The 12,802-nt window shown below is 41.3% G+C and overlaps 1 protein-coding gene across 1 annotated transcript in view; it reads right to left on the reverse strand.

Annotated features, from left to right (window-relative positions):
• Positions 1-12,802, reverse strand: part of LOC132816696 (piwi-like protein 4) — a 156,518-nt gene that overhangs the window by 61,974 nt on the left and 81,742 nt on the right. The gene's annotated exons all lie outside the window — the stretch shown is intronic.

The raw sequence follows: 12,802 nt of genomic DNA on the forward strand, positions 1-12,802 counted from the left end.
GGGAAGTATGCAAATAAAATGTCTTTTTACTGAGTCACTGCACATACAGACACAAGCACAAGTGATGTGGGGATATAATATGCACAATAAAAAAGAGAAAAACTCAAGAATCTCAAATATTCTCTTCAACTCTTGGGAATGGCTCTGGACTAGCTGGTCAAAGACAATGTACTGTATATGTGCAAATAAAGGGTGATTTGGTGACAGGATACTGACCTCCATGGAGTTATTTCAGTGACATAGCTTAAAGGTCCATATCGAGGCATTACATTAACCACTTTGTGAAGACGAAGTGAAGCTGAGATGAAATTGAAGCTTGGAGGAATCCTTGTGTAATAAATCCAACAACAATGTTGAAGTCAGCAATTACAAAACTGCACAACAAGAATAGGAACTTTCACTGTCTGTTGCATTGCCTCCAGGAGGAATAAATCAGTGAAGATCCAACAAGGAGGTGAACAAGAATAATTAGACCCACAATATACAGATCTTGCTGATATTATCTATTATTCTCTCAAACCCAATGTAGGTGGAAACAAAGGGTGACCCTGACTCCCATCAATGAACTGCATCATCTGCTACAGCAGGACTTGGGTTCAGATCGAATGAGTAGCTATTCTATCCTCGTGGTCATCAAGGTTACATCTGTTCTGAATTTTTTATGAGCACCTGTTTGGCAGCTCCCAATTGTTGAGTTATTAAAGATGCCATTTTTTCCAGATTATACCAAGTTATATCACTCCTCCATGACAAGGAGAGCCAATCAGCCAACATCACTGGCTTCATCCAGCTGCAAGACGCTTTATCTGCATCCACGTTGCTTTTAGATTAGATTACTTACAGTGTGGAAACAGGCCCTTTGGCCTAAGAGGTCCACACCGACCTGCCGAAGCGCAACCTACCCAGACCCATTCCCCCTTCACCTCACACTATGGGCAATTTAGCATGGCCAATTCACCTAACCTGCACATTTTTGGACTGTGGGTGGAAATCGGAGCACCCGGAGGAAACCCACACAGACACGGGGAGAATGTGCAAACTGCACACAGTCAGTTGCTTGAGGCGGGAATTGAACCCAGGTCTCTGGTGCTGAGAGGCAGCAGTGCTAACCACTGTGCCACCGTGCTGCCGTGCTGCTTTGAGAGTGGTCCTCTCACCAACCTGCAGAGTTTGTCAACCGAAAAGGCTTCCACTTGATTAGTTAAAAACAAAATACCTTTAGATTAAATTAGAGTCATAGAGTCATAGAGATGTGCAGCATGGAAACAGACCCTTCGGTCCAACCCGTCCATGCTGACCAGATATCCCAACCCAAACTAGTCCCACCTGCCAGCACCCAGCCCACATCCCTCCAAACCCATCCAAATACCTCTTAAATGTTGCAATTACCAGCCTCTAACACATCCTCGGCAGCACATTCCATACACTTACCACCCTCTGTGTGAAAAAGTTGCCCCTTAGGTCTCTTTTATATCTTTCCCCTTTCACCCTAAACCTATGCCCTCTAGTTCTGGACTCCCTGGAAAATACTTTATCTATTTATCCTAGCCATGCCCTTCATAATTTTGTAAACCTCAATAAGGTCACCCCTCAGCCTCCGATGCTCCAGGGAAAACAGTCCCAGCCTGTTCAGCCTCTTCCTGTAGCTCAGATCCTCCAACCCTGGCAACATCCTTGGAAATCTTTTTTGAACCCTTTCAAGTTTCATAACATTTTTCCGATAGGAAGGAGATCAGAATTGCAGGCAATATTCCAACAGAGGCCTAACTAATGTCCTGTACAGCCGAACATGATCTCCCAACTCCTGTACTCAATACACTGACCAATAAATGAATGCATACCAAACTCCTCCTTCACTATCCTATCTACCTGCGTCTCCACTTTCAAGGAGCCATGAACCTGCACTCCAAGGTCTCTTTGTTCAGTAACACTCCCTAGGATCTTACCATTAAGTGTATAAGTCCTGCTAAGATTTGCATTCCCAAAATGCAGCACCTCCCATTTACCTGAATTAAACTCCATCTGCCACTTCTCAGCCCCTTGGCCCATCTGGTCCAGATCCTGTTGTAATGTGAGGTAACCCTCTTTACTGTCCACTACACCACCAATTTTAGTGTCATCTGCAAACTTACTAACTGTACCTCTTATGCTCGCATCCAAATCATTTATGTAAATGACAAAGAGTAGAGGACCCAGCACCGCTTCTTGTGGCACTCCATTGGTCACAGGTCACAGTCTGAAAAATAACCCTCCACCACCACCCTCTGTCTTCTAGCTTTGAGCCAGTTCTGTATCCAAATGGCTAGTTCTCCCTGTATTCCATGAGATCTAACTTTGCTAATCAGTTTCCCATGGGTAACCTTGTTGAATGCCTTACTGAAGTCCTTACTGCTCTGCCCTCGTCAATCTTCTTTGTTACTTCTTCAAAACACTCAATCAAGTTTGTGAGACATGATTTCCCATGCACAAAGCCTTGTTGACTATCCTGAATCAATCCTTGCCTTTCCAAATACATGTACATCCTATCCCTCAGGATTCCCTCGAACAACTTGCCCACCACCGAGGTCAGGCTCACCTGTCTATAGTTCCCTGGCTTGTCTTTACCACCCTTCTTAAACAATGGCACCACGTTTGCCAACCTCCAGTCTTCTGGCACCTCACCTGTAACTATCGATGATACAAATATCTCAGCAAGAGGCCCAGCATCCAATACTTCCTCCTCTGTAATCTGGACATTTTGCAAGATGTCACCATCTATTTCCCTACAGTCTATATCTTCCATATCCTTTCCACAGTAAATACTGATGCAAAATATTCATTTAGTATCTCCCCCATTTTCTGTGGCTCCACACAAAGGCAGCCTTGCTGATTTTTGAGGGGCCCTATTCTCTCCCTAGTTACTCTTTCATCCTTAATATATTTGTAAAAACCCTTTGTATTCTCCTTAATTCTATTTGCCAAAGCTATCTCATGTCCCCGTTTTGCCCTCCTGATTTCCCTCTTAAGTATACTCCTACTTTCTTTATACTCTTCTAAGGATTCACTTGATCTAACCTGCCTATACCTGATATACGTTTCCTTCTTTTTCTTTACCAAACCCTCAATTTCTTTAGTCATCCAGCATTCCCTAGACCTACCAGCTTTCCCTTTCACCTTGACAGGAATATATTTTCTCTGGATTCTTGTTATCTCATTTCTGAAGGCTTCCCAATTAGATTAGATTCCCTACCGTGTGGAAACGGGCCCTACAGCCCAACAAGTCCACACCGACCCTCCGAAGAGCAACCCATCCCCCTCTGATTAATGCACCTAACGCTATGGCCAATTCACCTGACCTGCACATCTTTGGACTGTGGGAGTAAACCGGTGCACCCAGAGGAAACCCACACAGATCTGGGAAGAATGTGCAAACTCCCCACAGACAGTCGCGCGAGGCTGGGATTGAACCTGGGACCCTGGTGCTGTGAGGCAGCAGTGCTAACCACTGAGCCACTGTGCTGAAAATCTGGCCTTGAAATGTTAACACTGTTTTGCCAGCATCTTCTGTTTTTATTCTATTTTGTGAATGTCCAGCCCATCTGGGTGCCAGATCTTGGAGCTCTGCACTAGATATCCTGGCAGCTGTCACAATGTATATATGCAGCGAACTCACAGGGTACTGTCCAAGGTCCTTGGGCTGTTGGGACACAAGTGCTGATTTCCTCCAAATGTGGCTCATGACACTTTTAGGAAACCCTTCCATTGATGCAGAATAGCAATACAATGCTGCCCATGCTTCCATCAGGGCCACAGTAGAACAGGTCATAGGCCTCCTTAAGGTGAAGTTTTAATGTCTCAATCACCCCAGTGGGGTTGTGCAATATAGCCCTGAAAGGGTGTCCAACATCATTGTGTTCTTCACAAGTGGAGCCGACAAGGTGGGAAGGTAATGGACAAAATGGGGAATGACAGCAATATTTTGAGGGTGATGATTTGAATATATTACTGGGATAGATATCTGAGAGACTATGACAGAGTTATGCAATATTGAGCACGAGGTCAGACAGAACTGAATTGAAGTCCGCTTCTAGGAGGAACAATCTCACTATGTACTTCATTTCAATGTATTATTTTCTGCAGGTTCTATGGCAAGCAGTCCCTAGTAATTCCACAGCATATGTGGAACTAGCATTTTCTGAACTCTGTTTCTCACAACTTCTCTGTTGTTGAGTAAGTGTTGAGAGCGTGGTGCTAGAAAAGCACAGCAGGTCAGGCAGCATCCGAGGCGCAGGAAAATCTACATTTCAGACATAAGCCTTTCGTCAGGAATGAGGCTTTTGAACTGTGGAGCTGAGAGATAAATGGAAGGGGGGGGGTGGAGCTGGGGGTAGGTAGCCGAGAATGCCATAGGTAGATGAAGGTGGGGGAGGTGATAGGTCGGAGAGGACGGTGGAGTGGATGGATAGGAAAGATGATGGTCAGGTCAAGAATGTGGTGTGAAGTTGGAGGCTTGGGACTGGGGGAGGGCAAATGAGGAAACTAGTGAAATCCACATTAATCCCATGTGGTTGCAGGATCCCAAAACAAAAGATGAGGCATCCCTCCTCCAGGCGTTGAGTGGTTAGGGTTTAGCACCTCCTCCTCCTTGCTCTACAAGGAAAGTCCTCATTTTCTCCCTGTTGTCAAATAAATGTTTAACTGTCCATATGAATGTATGCATAAATGATCCAGTTTATAAGTTTTTTTCACTGTTCGGATGAGAGCAGCAGCCAGCAAGATAGGGCAATCACACTGTACGGTACTCAAGTTTTTAACGCTTTAGTTGGCGCATGGAATCCAAATGGTGTGCATTACTGTGCCTCATGATAGGCAGCAGTTTAGGAGCAATCCTGAGGTATCTCCATTTTCACTTTTCCTCATCAGTTAGCCTTCAATGTTTCAGAGTTTGTGTAGATTGGTAATCTGTCCTGAAATGCTTAAGTATCCTGCAGGACAGCATTTAACCTGAGAAAGACAGCATCGTATGCAGCTTCTTTCAGCAGCTCACTGCATTGAGGGAGAGTGGAGGCAACTTCGTATTAGACATGTCCTAACCTAACAATGCACTCCCCTTGAAAACTGAAACATAGGATGAATCATTGCCTGCACAGATGTGTGGAGTCATCTCTGACTCCTTGCTTTGACTCACAAGGTGTAAGTGTGCAATATTGTATGCAGGTCAGGCCCTAACACATACTTTGTACATTACCTTGTAATACTTGAATCAGTTGAATCCAGAAAGAGTACCTATAGAGGTGAAAGTCTCTGAAACAAAAACATCAATTGCTAGAAAAACTCAACAGGTTGAGCAGCAAATGTGAAGAGAAATGAACTAATGTTTCAGGTCCAGTGACCCTAGGGTATCTGGAGAGAAAAGATATATATGAGCATATATAATATATATATATATATATATATATATATATAATATGAGCACCTCAAATTCACTGTAAGCAAAGTAAGGAGCTAACTTCCCTTTCTGCACCAAATCCTCCATGACAGATGAACAGAACACTGTAAAGAATGATGAAATTTCTGAAATGCTGTGGAGCTGGGATTTTAATTTGGCACCAGCGATGCCAACATTGAAAAATCCCAGCAGCAATCAGCGGTTCCCCCATGCCTGCTGCAAGTTTCTACAAGGTGGGTGCCATACAGGCCAATTGTTTACTTAGTGAGCTGCAGAATTAAACATTCCAAAAAGAAAGGTCAACATGGATCTTGACAGACTGTCTGGAATATTACTAGAAAAAAAACCTGCCAAAAAAACCAGGAAGTTCTGACTGTAATTACCACATCTGTCAGTGATACCATTTTAAGGAGGTTGTGAAGAACATTTGCAACAACTTAAAAAATGTTACTGAATCTCAAATTTTAAAATTTACAAATTAATTTCAATACAAATACTACATTTTGGTAAGAACAAAATAGAGTTCACAAATTATTTAGAAAATGAAAATCTACATTAGGTGGATATAAATGGATTAAGTTTAGCAATAGAAGTGAACAAAAAGTGGAAAATGAAGAACCTAAATTTGCATCAAACATTGGTTAGGCCATATCTGGAGAACTGTGGTATGAAAATGATTCACAAGGATGATGTCAGGCAAGGGATTTCTGCTCATCTGAAGATGGTTAAAAATCATACAACACCAGGTTATAGTCCAACAGGTTTATTTGGGAGCACGAGCTTTGAGTGCTGCTCCTTCATCAAGTGGTTGTGGAGTATAAGATTGTAGGACACAGAATTAATAGCAGAAGTTCATAGTGTGATGTAACTGAAATTATATTTGAAGACCTGGATTGCTTGTTAAGCCTCTCATTCTTTAGAAGGGGCAAGTTAGTTTCAGTTTTTTCACATGTAAATTCCAGAACTTCCTTAATGTTAGCTTCTCAAGTGAACCTTAACAATAGATTCCATGTTGGCCCAGATAATGCACTGAAGGTGTGAGGTGCTCTGTGTGAAGCTGTCTATGCCCCAATGTTCAGACTCATTCTAATCTTAAAAAGGGGTTTACATAGTCTTACATGGATTCATGCAGTTTTTGAGCAAAATACAATGTAATTCTGCAAATACAAATTCATCCCACAAACTTATGTGTGTATATGGATGTGGATGTGGGTGTGTGGGATCTGCGTGAGAGAGAGAGAAAGAGAGAGAGAGAGAGAGAGAGAGAGAGAGAGAGAGAGAGTGTGTGTGTGTGTGTGTGTGTGTGTGTGTGTGTGTGTGTGTGTGTGTGTGTGTGTGTGTGTGTGTCTGTGTCTAGTGCAGTGGGGTCACCTGTGGTGTGACATGCACCCAAGGTCCCGGTTGGTCTCAACTGGGACCTTAGGTTCATGTCACACTATTGTTTAAGAAAGGTAGCAGGAATAAACCAGGTAATTACAGACCTATGAGCCTGACATCAGTGGTAGGGAAGCTACTGGAGAAGATACGAAGGGATAGGATATATATCCGTTTGTAAGAAAATGTGTTTATGGTTTTGGCATATGGTTTTGGCAGCATGGTTTTGTGCAGGGAAGGTCATGTCTTATAAACCTAACAGAATTTTTTGAAGAGGTGACAAAGTTGATTGATGAGGGTGAGGATTTAAAATTGGAATTTAGGCAACAAAATATGTAGATTTTTATTTCAACAAAATGGTTTCTTGATTTAAAAGAATACTACAAAATGGCCTGTAAACCATACTGCTGATTTGCAGAATTAACTTGCAGTTCAAAGATAATAGGACAATAGAGCTTTCATAAGATGAATACTGACACATTAATTGACCATTTGAACTAACCTTGAACTAATACATGGCATGACAATTTATGTAAATTAGATATCCTTCTTAAAGAAAATATCATTGGATTAACTTGCTGTAAATCATGTCATGATTGGTCTTTTTTGTAATTAAGGCTGTACTATTTCTTAAAAAACATACAAATAATGTGTAATTTTCAAATGTAATTGTGCAACTTCATCACGGAACACAGAAGCTTCAATCTCTCTGTTGCTGGATGGAATTGCTTCAAGGTACCTTAATTCAACAAACTGATGAACCTTGCTTTTTGAATAGACCGCATTTGTTGATTCCTTTGACCAATTTTGAACCAAGAGGCCCCTCTTCAGGGAACACAGATCTTTATTTTGGTGCCGTGACACGTTTCGGCTCAGACAGATTGTGAACAGCGGTGTAACAGTTAAATGCCCTTCACTATTGAGTGTTGAGGAATTCGGCTGGCCAGACGTGAGTATTTTCAGAACGTTTGGTTTTCCTCTCATTTAAGTGGTGTCTAATGTGACCCCTCGCTGTTTATTTTCCAGTCCAGCCCAAAAGGATCTGTCTTAGCAATGGTTTAGTCTGGCGGACTTGTTAAACGTTTAAAAAGGGGGGAGAGATTAATTGAAGTTGAGGGTGCTTTGGTACTTATGGACAGTGGTCTTCAAAAATTGCTGAACTCTGAGGGGAGGGTCGAAATCTGAATTCCCAAACTTTGTAAATTTTTGGTTTTTTAAAAAAAAATTCTTCCTCCTGAGCTTCGTTGATCTCAGAAGTAAAAAAATCGATCTTCAGAAATTTGTTATTTTCCGGTGTTTTCTTTTTTAAAACAAAACTTCATTCGCTTAAACTTCGTTTATTTTCGGGTTCGAGTTGTGTTAACTTTAGTTACTTTTTGGTTTAAAAAATCCTCCGATTGCCTTAACTTCATTTTTTCGGGTATGTGACTCTGATAGTTTGAACTTCGTTTTGTGGGATATGGTAAATTAATGTTACTTCTGCAATTCTCAATTATAATTTCTGATACAAGGTGAATGAACTCACATCAGTGTGTAATTGTTTCAGCCAGGAGCTGAGTCAACAAGAATGGGAACTATGTGGAGGACATGCATAATTGTTTTTTTGTATTAGCTAAAAATGTATGCAAGAAAGAAATGGGACTGTAAGACAATGGTAGAAATACAGGCACTAGATAAGATGCTGTGAAGACAGGCCTATATAAACAATAGGTATAAACATCTGTTTCCCACTTTTACAGAAACACAAGAACAAACCCCAATTAAAAGGGCTTAGTGATAAGATGCTGTGAGGGGCAGCACAGATGGAGGGAGTAAATAATGGTAAGGCAAGGATGTGCCCACAGCAGGTGGAGGTCAAATGGCCTTGTGAGAACAGGAATAAGCATTTTGTCACAGACAAGGCTGGATAAGACAAGAGATAAACAAGAGTAATGGGTACCCGGTCTTAGGGAAGTGGAGGATGTAAACAGGGGGAGAAACAATGAAATAAGACAAAAATATGTAGGAACCAAATTCTATAAATATCAAGTATTTGTTGAAATCAGTGTGTTTTGTCCCTGCCCATTGGACATCACACCCACTTGCAAGTGTGAAATAAAGGGCACTACTGATTCAGATCTTGTCTCGGACTGAAATTATTGAAGTGAGTGAGCTTTGTTTCTCACAGTTTTTTTTCGGAAACTCCGATTGCTTTGACTTCATTTTCTCGGGTTCGTGTCATTTTTTCTTCGTTTATTTTTGGCTTTTAAAAAAACTCCAATTGCTTTAACTTTGTTTTTTATCGGGTTCGTTTCATTTGAATTTCGTTATTTTTCGGGTTTTTAAAAAAATTCCGATTGCCTTAACTTCGTTTTTCTTCAGGTTTTAAAAAAAATTCCGAGTGCTTTGACTTCGTTTTTTCGGGTTCATGTCATTTTATCTTAATTTATTTTCATAAAAAACTCCGACTGTTTGAACATCGCATTTTTTCATTTTTAGAGAAAACTTCGATCATTTGAACTTCGTTTTTTTCATTAAAAAAGACTCCGATCATTTGAACTTTGTTTTTTCGTTAAAAACTCCGATCGTTTGAACTTGGTTTTTAAAAAAACTCCGATCATTTGAACATCATTTTTTTCATTTAAATAAAACTCCGATCGTTTGAACTTCTCGTCTTTTTCATTTAAAAAAAAACTCCAACGGTTTGAACTTCGTTTTTTTCATTTTATTTAAATTAAAAAAAACTTTAATGTGGGACACCTCCCACCTTGTATATGGCAGGTATTCATGTGACTCAGTCAACATTGTCTATCATCTCCGTTGCAGGCAAGGATGCCTGGAGGCATGGTACATTGGGGAAACCAAGCAAAGGCTACGACAACGGATGAATGGGCACCACACAACAATCAACAGACAGGAGGGATCCCTCCCAGTTGGGGAACACTTCAGTGGTCCAGGACGTTCAGCGTCGGACCTTCGGGTTACCATCCTCCAAAGTGGACTTTGGGACAGGCAGCAGAGAAAGGTGGCCGAGCAGAGGCTGATAGATAAGTTTGGTATCCATAGGGAGGGCCTCAACCGGTACCTTGGTTCATGTTGCATTACAGGTGACTACCATTGCACTATACACACACACAGATACTCCTACACACACACACATACAGGCACTCAAATATACACATACACACGGTCACACGTACACACAGATGCGCACACAGACACACGCACCCTTACAGACACACACACTCCCACACTCCCACATGCACCCCCTCACAAACTTAAGACACTCTGCACCACTACACCCACACATACACGTTCTCACACTCACACCCCCAACCCAGACAGACAGACAGACACACACACACACACACACACACACACACACATACACAGACAAAGACACATATATTTTGTGGGGTGAATTTGTACTTGCATTGTACTTTGCTCAAAAACTTCATGAATTTATGTAGAACTCTGTTATCTCACTTTTTAGATTAGAATCAATCTAAACACCATGGCATAGACAGAGAACACAGGGGCAAACACCTTCAACATATTGTCTAGCTATCACCATTCTTAACAGCTAACCCGAGAATGCAACTTTTTTTAAAAAAAAGGTTTTGTGATTTACACATGAAAGAAGTGAAACTATCACTGTATTCTAACAGATGAAAGGCTTTACAGTCAATCAATTTTTCAATGTATAATTTCAGTTACATCACACTGTAAATTTTTGCTATAAATTCTGTGTGTTAGAATTGAGCCCTCCACTATCACCATACTAGCATCGCTCCGAAAGCTAGTATGCTTCCAATTAAACCTGTTGGACTATAACCTGGTGTTGCGTGATTTTTAACTTTGTACACCCCAGTCCAACGCCGGCATCTCCAAATCATGGATATAGGTAGTGTTATTTCTGCAACAATAATTGCTTACGCAAGGTAAATGAACTCACCTACACCAGTGTATAATTGTTTCAGCAAAGAGCTGAGTTAGCTAAAATGTGCATACAAGAATGAAACTATGTGAAGGAAATGTGAAAGATCAGCTTTGACAAAGGGTCAGTTAGACTTGAAATGTCAGCTCTTTTCTCTCCTTACAGATGCTGCCCCTGCTAAGATTTTCCAACATTTTCTCTTTTGGTTGAATGAAATACATAATTGTTTCTGATTTAACTAAAATGTGCACACAAAAAAGACCAATCACGTATAATAATTGATGAATAACATGATTTTCAGCAAATTAATCCAATTATATTTTCTTTAAGAAGGATATCCAATTTACCTAAATAGTCATGCCATGTATTAGTTCAAGAGTGAGTTACAATGGTCAATTAATGTTAGATTAGACTTACAGTGTGGAAACAGGCCCTTCGGTCCAACAAGTCCACACCGACCCGCCGAAGCGCAACCCACCCATACCCCTACATTTACCCCTTACCTAACACTACAGGCAATTTAGCTTGGCCAATTCACCTGACCTGCACATCTTTGGACTGTGGGAGGAAACCCACGCAGACACGGGGAGAACGTGCAAACTCCACACAGTCAGTCGCCTGAGTCGGGAATTGAACCTGGGTCTACAGGCGCTGTGAGGCAGCAGTGCTAACCACTGTGCCACCGTGCCGCCCACAATGTGTCAGTATTCATCTTATGAAAACTCTGTTGTCCTCTTATCTTTGAACTGCAAGTTAATTCTGCAAATCATTCAGCAGTATGGTTAACAGGCCATTTTGTCGTATTCTTTTAAGTCGAGAGATCTGGGTGTTCAGGTCCACTGTTCCCCGAAGGTGGCAACACAGATCAGTAGAGTCATCAAGAAGGCATACGGCATGTTTTCCTTCATTGGAGGGGGTATTGAGTACAAGAGTTGGCAGGTCATGTTACAGTTATATAAGACTTTGGTTTGGCCACATTTGGAATACTGCGTACAGTTCTGGTCACCACATTATGAAATGGATGTGGATGCTTTGGAGAGTGTGCAGATGAGGTTCACCAGGATGTTGCCTGGCATGGAGGATGCTAGCTAAGAGGAGAGATTGAGTAGATTTGGATTATTTTCATTGAAACGAAGGCGATTGAGGGGGCACCTGATTGAGGCCTACAAAATTATGAGAGGTGTAGACAGGGTGAATAGCAAGAAACTTTTTTCCCAGTATGGGGTTCTCAATTACTAGGGGTCATAAGTTCAAAATGAGAGAGGAAAAGTTTAGGAGAGATGTGCATGGAAACTTCTTAATGCAGAGGGTGGTGGGTACCTGGAATGCATTGCCAGCGAAGGTGGTAGGGTCAGGAATGATAGCGTCTTTAAGATGTATCTAGACAGATACATTAATGGGTGAGGAGCAAAGGGATACAGATCCTTAGAAAATAGATGGCAGATTTAGATAGAGGATAAAAATCAGTGGAGGCTAGAGGGCAAAAGGGCCTATGCCTGTGCAGTAATGTTCTTTGTTCTTTATTCTGATAATAGAAAACAGAGGGGTTGAAATCAGGTAATAAGGTTAAATTTGGAAAGACGAGGAGGCTGAAGTGGAGCATAAACACCAACACTTCCGGGTTTTGACTTAATATCTGTTTCAGATATTTTATTCTATATCGCCAGGATATCAGAACTCAAATTAGTAATAAGGTAATGTCTCCATCATCCTACTGTTCTCTCATTAGAGACAGAGAACTGGCAATGGCTTAACCTGAGGGTCACCATGCCTCAGACAACAGGAGAGGGCAATTCTTTCATGGTAACCTGAGCCAGTGCAGGGATTGAACACATGCCTTGTGCATCACAAGTAGTCTGTCCAGCTTACTGAGCTAACCATACCCTCAGTAAGGGTAGTTTAGTATTTACTGCAGGGTAAAAAACCATTGATAACCTTGAATGATAAATGAATGTGTTAACTGACAAAATTTGAAACTTGTGTCCTACTGTTGAAAATATTTCCCTTTATGTGACATTTTGTTCCCAAAGGGCTTATTCTTCACTCGTGAAAAGCAATAAATAGTTTCAAAGTTAACAGTATAA

This window comes from Hemiscyllium ocellatum, chromosome 6, assembly GCF_020745735.1.
Source record: "Hemiscyllium ocellatum isolate sHemOce1 chromosome 6, sHemOce1.pat.X.cur, whole genome shotgun sequence".
NCBI lineage: Eukaryota > Metazoa > Chordata > Chondrichthyes > Orectolobiformes > Hemiscylliidae > Hemiscyllium > Hemiscyllium ocellatum.